The sequence below is a fragment of the Anticarsia gemmatalis genome, chromosome 9 (genome assembly GCF_050436995.1).
Source record: "Anticarsia gemmatalis isolate Benzon Research Colony breed Stoneville strain chromosome 9, ilAntGemm2 primary, whole genome shotgun sequence".
NCBI classification, from domain to species: domain Eukaryota; kingdom Metazoa; phylum Arthropoda; class Insecta; order Lepidoptera; family Erebidae; genus Anticarsia; species Anticarsia gemmatalis.
In genome coordinates, this window is record NC_134753.1 from 11,325,786 (window position 1) to 11,338,050 (window position 12,265).

The following is a 12,265-nucleotide window of genomic DNA, read 5'->3' on the forward strand; positions in this document are numbered from 1 at the left end:
CTTTACTTTACGATTTCCTTTTATACTTAGAAGTGATTTGTTAAATAAAAGGTTTACAAAACGGCATTTTCTTTCTAAATGGTTAGCAATACATCATTTTATTAAATAGGGTTGTAAGTTTGCTTTTTAATTAGACGACAATATTAATGCGTATTCTTAATTTTTCGGAAAATTTAAAGATTGAAAACGATGTTAGTGTAGGTGCTATCAAAGATTTTCTTAACCTAATAAAGCCAGACGCGAAACGTGCGCAGTGCAGTTGCAGTATATAATTACCATTGCCCACGAGAATATTGGTCAATCTTTAGAAAGCTTGCACGTGCCGCGTAACTTAGTGACGTGCATTAACTGCACTTTATCGATATATTATTGTTTCTTCTATAAATTGAAAAATAAATAATCACTATCAGGTAGTTTAAATGTTTTGACTAGACTTTCGGGCGCAACGAACTAATTTATAGGTAAACATAAAAATAATGTCATCGTTACATTATCTTATCAATAATGTTAATAGCCTTGCGTTTTAATCTTAAAAAAGACGCTGACACGACGAATTAGTACGTTTAGCCTTTTATACATATCAGAAGTAACAAAAGCAAAATAACTTCGCTGAAGTTACATTTTCAAAACAAAATGAAAGTTAGCCTAATGAATATGCTGCAGAACAAAATATAATAATTTATATGTCTATGTTTAATGCATTTTTTCCGGTTATCATTAAGTACCTAACGATAATTTCAACCGGAATACACGTAATCTAATAACGTTCATGTAGTAAGCCGTTTGCATAATGTAAGAAAATCATTTTATATTATTTACCGTACTCAGGTTTGTTACGCATGCTATTTGTATGTACTTTCATTGACTGAGAAAAACATTCGTTGTGGTTAAAGCGAAAGTTACCACACGCATTATCGTTTCCTGAAATTTCCGGAAGCATGCACACTCAAATTCGCATTAATTCCTTAAAAGATTTCTATTTTTGAATTTTGTATGCGACTATTGTTAAAATTACCAAACTTGGAGTGGCTAGTGACGTTATGATAAAATTATACAATGACATTAAAAACAAGTCTTTGATATCACGCATAATGCAATGCAGCATTGCTGACAACTCATCCGTGCGGAAAGATTTCCTATTCTAACTATATCCTGTCATGATAATGACTTTGTTGTCTGATATTATGCCCTTGAACAATAAAAAATAACGTTTATAACAGGCAAAATGAATTGCACTAAAGTTTGAGACTACAGATACATTTTCCAGGACGTATCGATAACGCTATCTCGACATCACTAAGTCCCAACACGTGACACTCCTGTAACCTAAATGTGAGCGGACGGTATCCGCTCGTGCACGTGTTTCTACACTTAGAATCTATCAGATTTCCTATTTAGAAATTCGTAGAGCATTTACAATCACCATCGATTGCAATATCCACGTGAACCCACTTGTAGTAAACGTGTTTATCACTTGTGAAATAAATTTTCTTTAAGACTTTCTGTTAGGAAACCTAATTTAGTTGTAAAATAATCTATATATGTGTATCTGGACATTTGTTCCTTCTCATAAATTGAACTTTTTGCGGCCCAATGGTAACTTCTTGCTGAGTTTAACAAACAATAGTACATTATAATTATTTTCTTCACACATTTTGCGCTAAATATACTTACGTAGGCGTAGACGGCCTATAATTTTGCTTTCAAATAAATCAAGTCATTATGTTCTAAGCTTGCTTTACTTAAGTGTTATATTTATAATAATTAAAGCCAGTGAAGCTTCCATTTGAAAGTAAAACCTTGGTGTTAGTGATTTATAATGTAATTTGCAACCAGTCACTCATAAACTTTGTGTTTCCAAAGATCACAATAAAATTACTTGATATTGCAAACGCACATTACACTCAAATACTGCGGAAAGTGCAAGCTAACACCACTTCTGCATTTCACGTTCTCGCAATCAGTTGCAAAATATTGTGTTAGGATGCAATTGTGCATTTTCGCATCAATATACATGTACGAGCTTATGGGTTCTTATGGCAAAATAATGTACGTGAGTAATTTAGAATCTGCATAAAGCATGACTGGGTCAAGCAATTGGACACACAAGAAGTCAGGGCTGCTTCTGAAATTTTATTATACGGCACTTTAAGCCTGAAACTTATTTCCATTATTTTGTTGCATAACAAAGGAATAGAAAAAAAATATCATTTTTTTTCCATTCCTTTCCTTTCCATTCCGGTGTGCATTTGGATGTATCGGAGGAATAGCAGAAGTCTATATTGTAAAAGACGCATCATGACATGATGCAATTCTGATGAAATATGGATTCTGATTTCGGGCTATCCGTCTGTCAATGTTATAATTTTTGCACATTTGACTGCTAAGCAACCATCCTTTCGACAATACAGCTTTATAATAAAATGTTCAAGCAATCCCTGCACTTGACAACAGACACGTGAGTTGCCCCGTAACATCACGAATCAAAAATGTCTGCGCATATCCTGAGGAAGTCGCAATCAGAACTTATAAGTGCCTGAATAAATGTGTGTGTGAATTGGCTAGAACAATACATGCATTTTGTCGAGACTTACACATTTATACGTAATTGTCACATAATCACTTAATAACAAAAATCTTCGACAATTTATTTTGTTTTTTAAGGTTCTTCAAAGTCACCTTCGTCCGTTATAGTTACATAAATATTTAAATTAGATTTTTTTAATGCCGGCAGTTTTTTAAAAGTTCTTGTTTTTTAAAAAACATGTTTTGATGTATAGGTATACCAACCATTTATAGGTGTACAAAAGAACAATCAGGAATACCTGGTGATTCTAATACCAAGGACATTTTCGAAAAAACGTCCATAACTTATATACCTAAATAATATTAACGAAAATTTTTGGATCGCTAGTTCGAAGTTTGCTACAGTAATTTCACGATAATATCTTGACTTGAATTTTTAGATGTGATTGTGGAAGCCTATTAACTTCTGCGTGCAACTTTTTCAAAGTATTTCCATTTCGTGTCTGTTATCATCATACTTAAGCTGTTAAAACGTGAAAGTGTATTAAACAAACATAATAATAGAAGATAAATAATAATTTATAATAATTTATTTATAATTTTCATAATAATTTTCCTCACGATTTCTTACGAACTTATGTTATTGTATAGTTTGAAAGTATACATTACTATAATAATAACTTCATCGACAAACACGCGCTTTGTTTCAAATTATTTTGTCAGTTTGTGTAATTACTCTTTTTGTTATTTTCTAGTTTAAATAAACAAGTAGTACGTTAGCCTTCAAAGTATAATAAGCGTATATATTAAAACGTGCCTTTGTTATGAAATAACATCTCACGTTTGTAACAACCTCTAATTTAAACTGTTCAAAATTATTTCATCATTAAATTCTTAGTGGTGATTGTTTAATGTCTTTTTTATATAAACTATATTAAAAATGGTTACAGGACCATTAATTTTTTATTTTTAACCTATTTAATACCTTTTCATTTTTATACTTAAAATGACAGTAGAAATTCTTACCAAAGAGTAACTTCAATACATTCTTTTAAAAATCTTTTTGAATTCTGTGAAAATAAATCTGTAAAGGCATTATGTATAGTAATTATATTCCTCCTTTTCTGTTTATTCCTTAGGCTATTATTATTAAAGCAAACAAATTTATTGGTTCCGTTTGTTACTATAGTTTCGGAAATAACCGTTACTATGTATTCTTTTTTAGATAATAGTAAATATTTCATGTAAGTAAATTATAAATTTATGGTAGTCCCGGCGATTATAATTGAAATCGATTAATATTTACTTAATAACAATGTAGAAACGCATATCTAAGTATGAAGTACAATGTTGCGTTATTATTTTACGGCGATTAGATAAAGTCATGATTTTCCTCACGATTACAAGTTCCGAAACGTCGGATATTGCCAACAAATAGCTTTGTAATAATTGTAGCCAGTCTAGGGTAACTAAAGTAAGCCTTTTGTAATCTGTTGCTAACTCGGTAACATACAGCAAAACAGATATTATTATCACTGTAAAGAAGAAAATATAGTTCATAACATTTTTCCTTTTCTAATTAACCTTTTACTTTTTTACATTCTAAATATATCTCATTCGTGAATTTCAGTTTTAGAAAAATAATAAAACTTCGAGCTCTACTTAAGCGGTGACTATTCGTAAGTTAATGCAAATGCTTTTTTGGCGTAAAACTCATATGTTCTGAACTAGGGTTTAAATAGCGAATGAACATTTTACTAGTTATTTCTGTGTTCAAATCGTATTCAAATATTATTATTCACACAACGTTATGTGATGCAGTACTTTCAAGTTTACTTAACCCTTTTGGGAATAAAGTCGTTTACGTAACATTTATTATACGACAGAGTGAATCCTAGGTAATGATGAGGAAAGAATAAACAACGAATTGTAATTCTGAGCACGCCACGGCGACGTCTGCCGAGGGAAATGAACCTCTTGCAGTGAAAGCAAACGAAGGGCTACCAATGTACTTTGATACCGTTAATTGAAATTATTAAGAGTCCTCACACGTTCTCTAGAATTGAAACAGTAGTTCTTGAGCCGAAAGGGTCTCCCACCCATTAGCATATATCGTAGAGTTACTAAAGGTCTATTCATTTATCTGTTTCCAATAATGCAAACACAATAAATTACTTATTCCTGACAATACATTGAGTTGCGTTGATATAATTCCAAGAGGAATTCGACTTGACTATTGCAGCAACTCAATGCAACACTATTTTATAACACAAAGAATCTAATAAACCCTTCCAATGTTGATACAAGTGCAATAGAGGCGTATGTTGACCTCCCCTGACCCCGTCAGCCATTGTCTTGATGCAAAATGATAGTTGACAGTTTGAAAATTAATCAAGTCCCTTTTTACTGCGTTTTTTGCAAGTTTTACGTCAGTATGTACTTGTGTTTTCGTAGTTATATCATTTAAAACAATGAGTTAAGCCTTACCTTGATTCAAAATAGCGTTTAACCTTAGAGATAAACGCTAGTAGCTAACTTTAAGGAAATGACCTAACTTTAATGGTGCTTGACATATTTTTTGTTTATAATTCATGCAAAGTTACTTGCTATGCATTATATTTTATGGTAGCCAAATTCTGCGAAAAGATTTGAAGGTTTTAAACGAAAAGCGACACTTAAGTTACCAATAAAATCTTAATGTCATTCTAAAATGCCATATTCGGGTGAATATGTTGAAATTTTGTACTAACGATGTTACGACACTAACATAAAAGTAATAACGCTTTAGCGACGACATAAAATATATTTCAGAACAGCGAACAACCACATAATGTGGATTTAATATTATTATGACTGTATTACGCTGAGCGGTTTCGATTTAAACGCATTTTGCTTATAAACGAAAAAATATGATTGGTTCTAATTTAAATCCTGTATGATTTTATAATCCTAGCAATTATTGTTTGAATAAATCATTAACCATCATTTGCTGACCAGTATATGAGTGGACGTTGCAGTTGAGAGTCACATAAGGTAGAGCGGCACGATAAACAGAACAATTAGTAGCAATACATCATATTCCGATTTAACCCTATCACGGGACAAGCATATAAATAGTTTGAAACCAAATATCACACCAAAATGTGTTGTTCAGATCATTCATGTTAAATTGCTGACATAACTAACTTTAGATTCGAGTAATACGATAGTCTATGTTCTGACAAGTATCCTTGGGCCCCATTTCGTGTAACACGACAATCTCTCACGAGCCTCGACGGTGTGCGTTCGCGCAGCGGAATGTTGTTGAATTTAAAGATATTAATTATGCAGATATTTAGTGTATGACGTCGTATAATTGTGTATGGTAAAAAAAAAATTGTGTACGCAGCCATTGTGGAGAAATTCACCAAAAACTGATTCCGCTGGGCGAACGTTGTCCTGGCGGAACTTATTTTAATCCATAGACTTTAGAAGAAAAGAGGTGTGTCCAAAAATTAGTGTGTATTTGTGTGTAATTGTGTATGTATGAATAAAATGAGTGCATGCATAAACTTCGGAGAAATTCAAGTTTCCGCTACGCGAACGTTTGGCCATTAGCTAGTTTTCATATAAAGAGCTTACATAGAGAGCTGTAGATTTTTACATACGTTGTTTTGAATTTGTTTATATTTGTTTAAAAAACAGATTTAGAAAAAATCGTAGGGCTTAAAAGATAAAAATATAAACGTAAAATACACTTAATAGGTCTTAGTTCTTAAAGTATGCACTTTGGGGTCTAGATTTTCACGTTTATACAAACCTTGTAAGTATCTGAAACATGTTGCCAAGTATCAATGATGTTCCGTTAGTAATTAAAGAGTTAAAGGACAATTTTACCATGAATAGATCACTGTTTACAAAACAGTCAAATATCACGACGTTCTAAAGGAATTGCATGGTAAAATGTATGCCAAAAATTAGTTTATTCATTCAACTATTCACATGCAAAATTTCATGTCACTAAATTTAGTAATTAAAGAAATCAATTAAAATACTGACGAAGCATCGAAAACCTACATAACCCGACCAAGTTCGGATAGCTACAAAAAAGCGGCCCAGCCATATATCTAAGAGACGTTCTTAACCTTCCAATATAGTATTTACTAATATGGTACAGTTCCGTACACAAGCGTTAGGAAAAAATAAAACAATTGCATTTCTTGAATTAAAAATATTTTTTTAATAATAACCCAACTATCTACGATAAAAACAAATCTTCAATTAACAAGTACTTTTCTATTTAAATATCCGAGTACAAAAAAATTTTTTATTAAGTATATTACATATTATTGCCCTCTCTTTTCTTCAAGGATGGAAGTACCGTTTCAAGCGGGAAGCCGCGCGCGTCCTGTTCGACTAGCAGTTTGTGGAATATTCCACAGACGTTAAATTACGTGCGTTCACAAGAATATAATTAAATCAAAATATTAACTTTTAAAAAATGTGAATACCTATCGGAACTCCGGAATTATTCCAGTCAATTCTGGAGCTGAAAAATCAGAACAATTGAACAACAATTTGGTGTACAAAAATAAATGACCTTTAAATTATATCGAAACAACAACTGTGTTATCACCTATACCAATTCAATACCGGTATTATACGGTAAATTTTGGGATGTTACCTAAATATATTGCATGGACGCTTTTTTGTAGCTATCCGAACTTGGTCGGGTTATGTAGGTTTTCGATGCTTCGTCAGTATTTTAATTGATTTCTTGAATTACTAAATTTAATGACATGAAATTTTGCATGTGAATAGTTGAATGAATAAACTAATTTTTGGCATACATTTTACCATGCAATTCCTTTAGAACGTCGTGATATTTGACTGTTTTGTAAACAGTGATCTATTCATGGTAAAATTGTCCTTTAACTCTTTAATTACTAACGGAACATCATTGATACTTGGCAACATGTTTCAGATACTTACAAGGTTTGTATAAACGTGAAAATCTAGACCCCAAAGTGCATACTTTAAGAACTAAGACCTATTAAGTGTATTTTACGTTTATATTTTTATCTTTTAAGCCCTACGATTTTTTCTAAATCTGTTTTTTAAACAAATATAAACAAATTCAAAACAACGTATGTAAAAATCTACAGCTCTCTATGTAAGCGCTTTATATGAAAACTAGCTAATGGCCAAACGTTCGCGTAGCGGAAACTTGAATTTCTCCGAAGTTTATGCATGCACTCATTTTATTCATACATACACAATTACACACAAATACACACTAATTTTTGGACACACCTCTTTTCTTCTAAAGTCTATGGATTAAAATAAGTTCCGCCAGGACAACGTTCGCCCAGCGGAATCAGTTTTTGGTGAATTTCTCCACAATGGCTGCGTACACAATTTTTTTTTTACCATACACAATTATACGACGTCATACACTAAATATCTGCATAATTAATATCTTTAAATTCAACAACATTCCGCTGCGCGAACGCACACCCTCGACGTTTCGTAACTATAACCTCACAGTTCAGACGTTTGTTTACATTTGGTTCATTGGGTTAGATGCACTAACATAGGCATTTTGGAGGTTGTTCCGTGAATCACGTTGAACTTGAAAGATTTTATGTTTTTATGAATATTAAATAATATGAATGTTGTAATATTATGTCTTGTAGCCAAAATTAAATGTCATTTACATATAGAGAAACAAGACTTCGTTTAAGATAATGTCATGAAAAGTCCGTACCATAGATACTATTCTGTAGCGCAATTCCTTACAGTCGGTACTGTCGAGTATCGAGAGTTTGACATATAAATGTACTGTCAAAATATGTAGCTTGCTATAGAGGCGATGATTAGGCACATTTTATTTTCAAAATTTCTCGGTAGCTGGCCGGTTGTCGATTGTGGTAGAAAATTGAGTTACTGATTCTCTAGTAGGTAAAACGTTACATCGTGTGACAGAGTCAGCTGTCATAGTAATTATGAAAAGATATAAAATTAATAGTTTCACTTAAAAAGCTAAGTAATTTTTCTTAGTCAGATTATTTGTATGAATATGTAATAAAATTACCTACAGGATCATAATAAGCCTACAGTTGCGAGCGGCAAAATTTATTATAGATAATAACGTATCATAAAAAAGAAAAAAATAATTACTAAATGTTAGCTATAAAAATATTAATAACTCTAGTTAGTTCATTAGGCATAAAACATAAGATGCAAAAAACACGGATTTAACTTAATTGCTAATAGGTAAGACTTAAAAAAAAAACAATTTAACTGAAAAAATAGAAATTCAACTTTAGAATTTTAATGATCTTGTTTTTATGTCTAAAATTATGTTCAGTTGTTTTTAGCTGTTTGTTTTTAGCCGTTTAAAGAAGCTTCAATCCAAGTTTTGTACGCCTGAGTTGCTGCTACTAACAGCTAACGATTTACTAGAAATATTTATGAAAATTAAATCTGTGGATTGTGACCAGACTTTCTCCAAGTTGTCGTGTACAGGCCACTTTAGCATCGTTGATGTTGTTACAATTATATACTATTATGAGCTCAACGGTGCAGATTTCCAGCGTAATTGGGTCGCAACTATCAAAATCCTAGCATCTACATTCTTGTTAGTAGAACTTAGTGATTTGCACACTCGGTCTATGGCAGGTTGCAACACCTCTAACATATCGCATCCGTGGGATGTTGCACAAATCATTAATCATTTGTTTGCTATTTTTTAGCTATTGATACCGTCGTTTTTTGAACACCAAGCTTCCTGTTTCGTAAAGAAGGGTTATTGCTTTAACAGTGTCGTACGAAAAGTAACTACAAACATTTTTTTTTTTAGACAACTCCCGCACTAAGAATTGCTCTTGTTTCGCGGGGACTGTTACAAACAAACAATTACCCGAAAAATTACCCGAAACAATTATATGTGGGAATCGAACCCACGACCGTTGCAGTGGTATCGGCGTGGCGACCTAAACCACTGCGCCACGGAGGAAGTAACTAACTACTGGTTTTAGCATTTACCTACATCATCATCTCTATTTTAAATTACTAAACGAAGGTGAACCCTTGTAAATACATAATTGCCTAGAGAGTCAACAAAACAATTGGGAAATAGTTAATGGATTTGGTATACCCTGATTACGTACCAACGATGACTGTTAGAACTAAACTCGCAAGCGATGGTTTTGCCACTAAGTAAATATTTCGTATGCCGTCTTAGGTCTGCCTTAAATAAGTATAATATATGCAAAAAATATCTATAATATTAAATTTTAGATGATGGTATAGTGACGATCAATAATATAGACAATTGGAACAATGATGGACCATTTTGAAGCTGTATTTACTATGATGGATTCTGTAAATATTCTAATACAAAAATGAGATGAATAAATAGCCGCCTGTCGTGTCTCATAAGAACGGTACAATTTTGAGTGCCATCGATAAGCATTCGATACGGAGACTGACTATCGCAAATAATTATAGTTTCGAGGCAGATATTAAGTTTGGAATTGAGTGCATAGAAATACAAATTTGTGCATCTTTTCATTTCAGCACGAATGCTCTTTGAAATTACGGTGACAGTTAATAAAGTGGCTTTCTACTGCAGTTATTATATGAATTTGTTAGCTTTCACCCACGTCTTCCCTCGCGTGGAAATAAGGAAAAGTCATGCTTTCTTTTTTGTAATCATCATTCAGCGCTTCGTATTACATTCGTAATTTGTGGTAGAATACATCTAGCATATAACTGCGCACAGAAATAAAGAACTGACGAACTAATCAAAATGCAAATGACTCCAAAAAAATATTTACAACAGTGTAATTGCACTTATTATAACTTAAAAAGCTTTATTGCTAATAAGTTTAGATGATTCGTTGTGTAGTTATTTAATTTATTTTAGTTATTACCACAATAATACAAACAAGCCTATACGTTCAGTCATTATGGTAAATGATCTAATTCATAAAATTGTTTATGGTGTGCGATACAAGGAGCGATTTACAAACCAATTTGCGTAATTATCGTCTTACCTATAATTTGAATATTTATTATTTAATTTTGTAAGGTTCAATATACTTACTGACATTTGTGAGTCATTGATGGATAATTGGTAAATGATCTGAGAATGGACTTAGAGGTAAATGATTTGGTAGCGTAACTGATGTTACAAAAAGCTTTGCCTGTTCGCCAATGGCATTTAGAACGTTTAATATATAGCTAGTAATGGTTTTTATTTTACTGTCAAAATATTTATTTATTAATCCCCAGTGTCATTGACGTGGATGTTCAAATTCAATACTGGCTTTAATCTATTTCAACTAAATTGGTTGAATAGGTTCTTCTTTAAAGTACTAATATCAAACAGGCAGACTTATCCATAATTTTAATATATGTATACTTACCCACCAAAAAGCTATTCAAAAACTAAAAGCAGCCACGTGATTCGTGTAGGTATCACCCGACAATTCGTATATGTCATGCAAGTCGTGTGACATGCTTATTATATTCGCATGCAACATCCACTAATGGCACATAATCACAAAAAGGAAAAAATGTCACGGCAGTTTCCTCTCATACAATACCAGTTCCTTTGAGATCTCCTTAATTTAATTCAATTCACGCTGAATAATTACTACTCACCGAACACAAGACTAATTATTGATTGTCATCGATTGATATGATCATTGGTTATTAGAATCAATTGCTTAATACATAATGTATTGTTCTACATCTACTTGTATTGTTCTATAAATGCGTACATATTTTTTGTTCATATTTTGTAATTAATGTATTTGCATTAATTTCTGAAATGCGCAACTAGTTTTTGCAATAACATTTTAACCTTGACGTACGACAAGTCTTGGCAGCATATGCAATAGATTCGAATATAAATATTAAAATAAATAATCCGTTACTACAAAATAAATATGTCTTATTAGTAAAGTGTTTTCCACGATTAATGTAATAATTTATTATCACGTTAATTTATTTATAATTTAATTTATCGATTATTTTTAATATTTTTACGTTTCTTAGTATATGTTAACGTTCATACACTGAAAGGGTTTCAGGTGAAAATATAATATACATATGTATCTTAGGAGATAGTGAATTTAGACCCACTTGTTAAGCTCTCCTCCTAAAATTGGAGAGTAGCACGGTCTTGAGACTCATAAAGGCTTTTATAGTCGATTAAAAACAATTTACTTTATGTATGATATTATATTCTAGATCTTGCATTTAAAATAAACTTTGATTAACCCATTATGTTAATTTTAGATACAGCATCAAAAAGTCACGAATGTTTTACTGATAGTATTCCTATCTAATTGAGGTAATTATGTAGATTGTTTTTAAACGCAAAAAAAACGCTTTAATTATCTTTATTTTTATAATTACATATCCTTTATATAAATAACCTTTATTTTGTTATGTCTAAATATAAACTTGAATAATTAACTAAGGTTAAGGATCGGACTTAGGATCGAGAGGTCGTGAGTTTGTCAGACGCAGTATCGACGTGAACCTTCTGTAAGCTTTTAAACTTAGCACAATGATAAAAAAGTAATGCTCTCGAGTTCAACTACCTACGTCGACAATCAAAGTATTATTTTGCAAGGAAATTGTTAATAAATAATGGGGTAATGGTCTATGAAATAACTGAAAATTATATGTTGTTTTTTATTATCTACATGAGACGTAACAATACGATAATACGGCGCTATTAGGA

General features: G+C 31.8%; 1 protein-coding gene across 1 annotated transcript in view; it reads left to right on the forward strand.

The window, feature by feature from the left end:
• Nucleotides 1-12,265, forward strand: part of LOC142975274 (ATP-binding cassette sub-family G member 1-like) — a 44,908-nt gene that overhangs the window by 22,604 nt on the left and 10,039 nt on the right. The window lies entirely within an intron of this gene.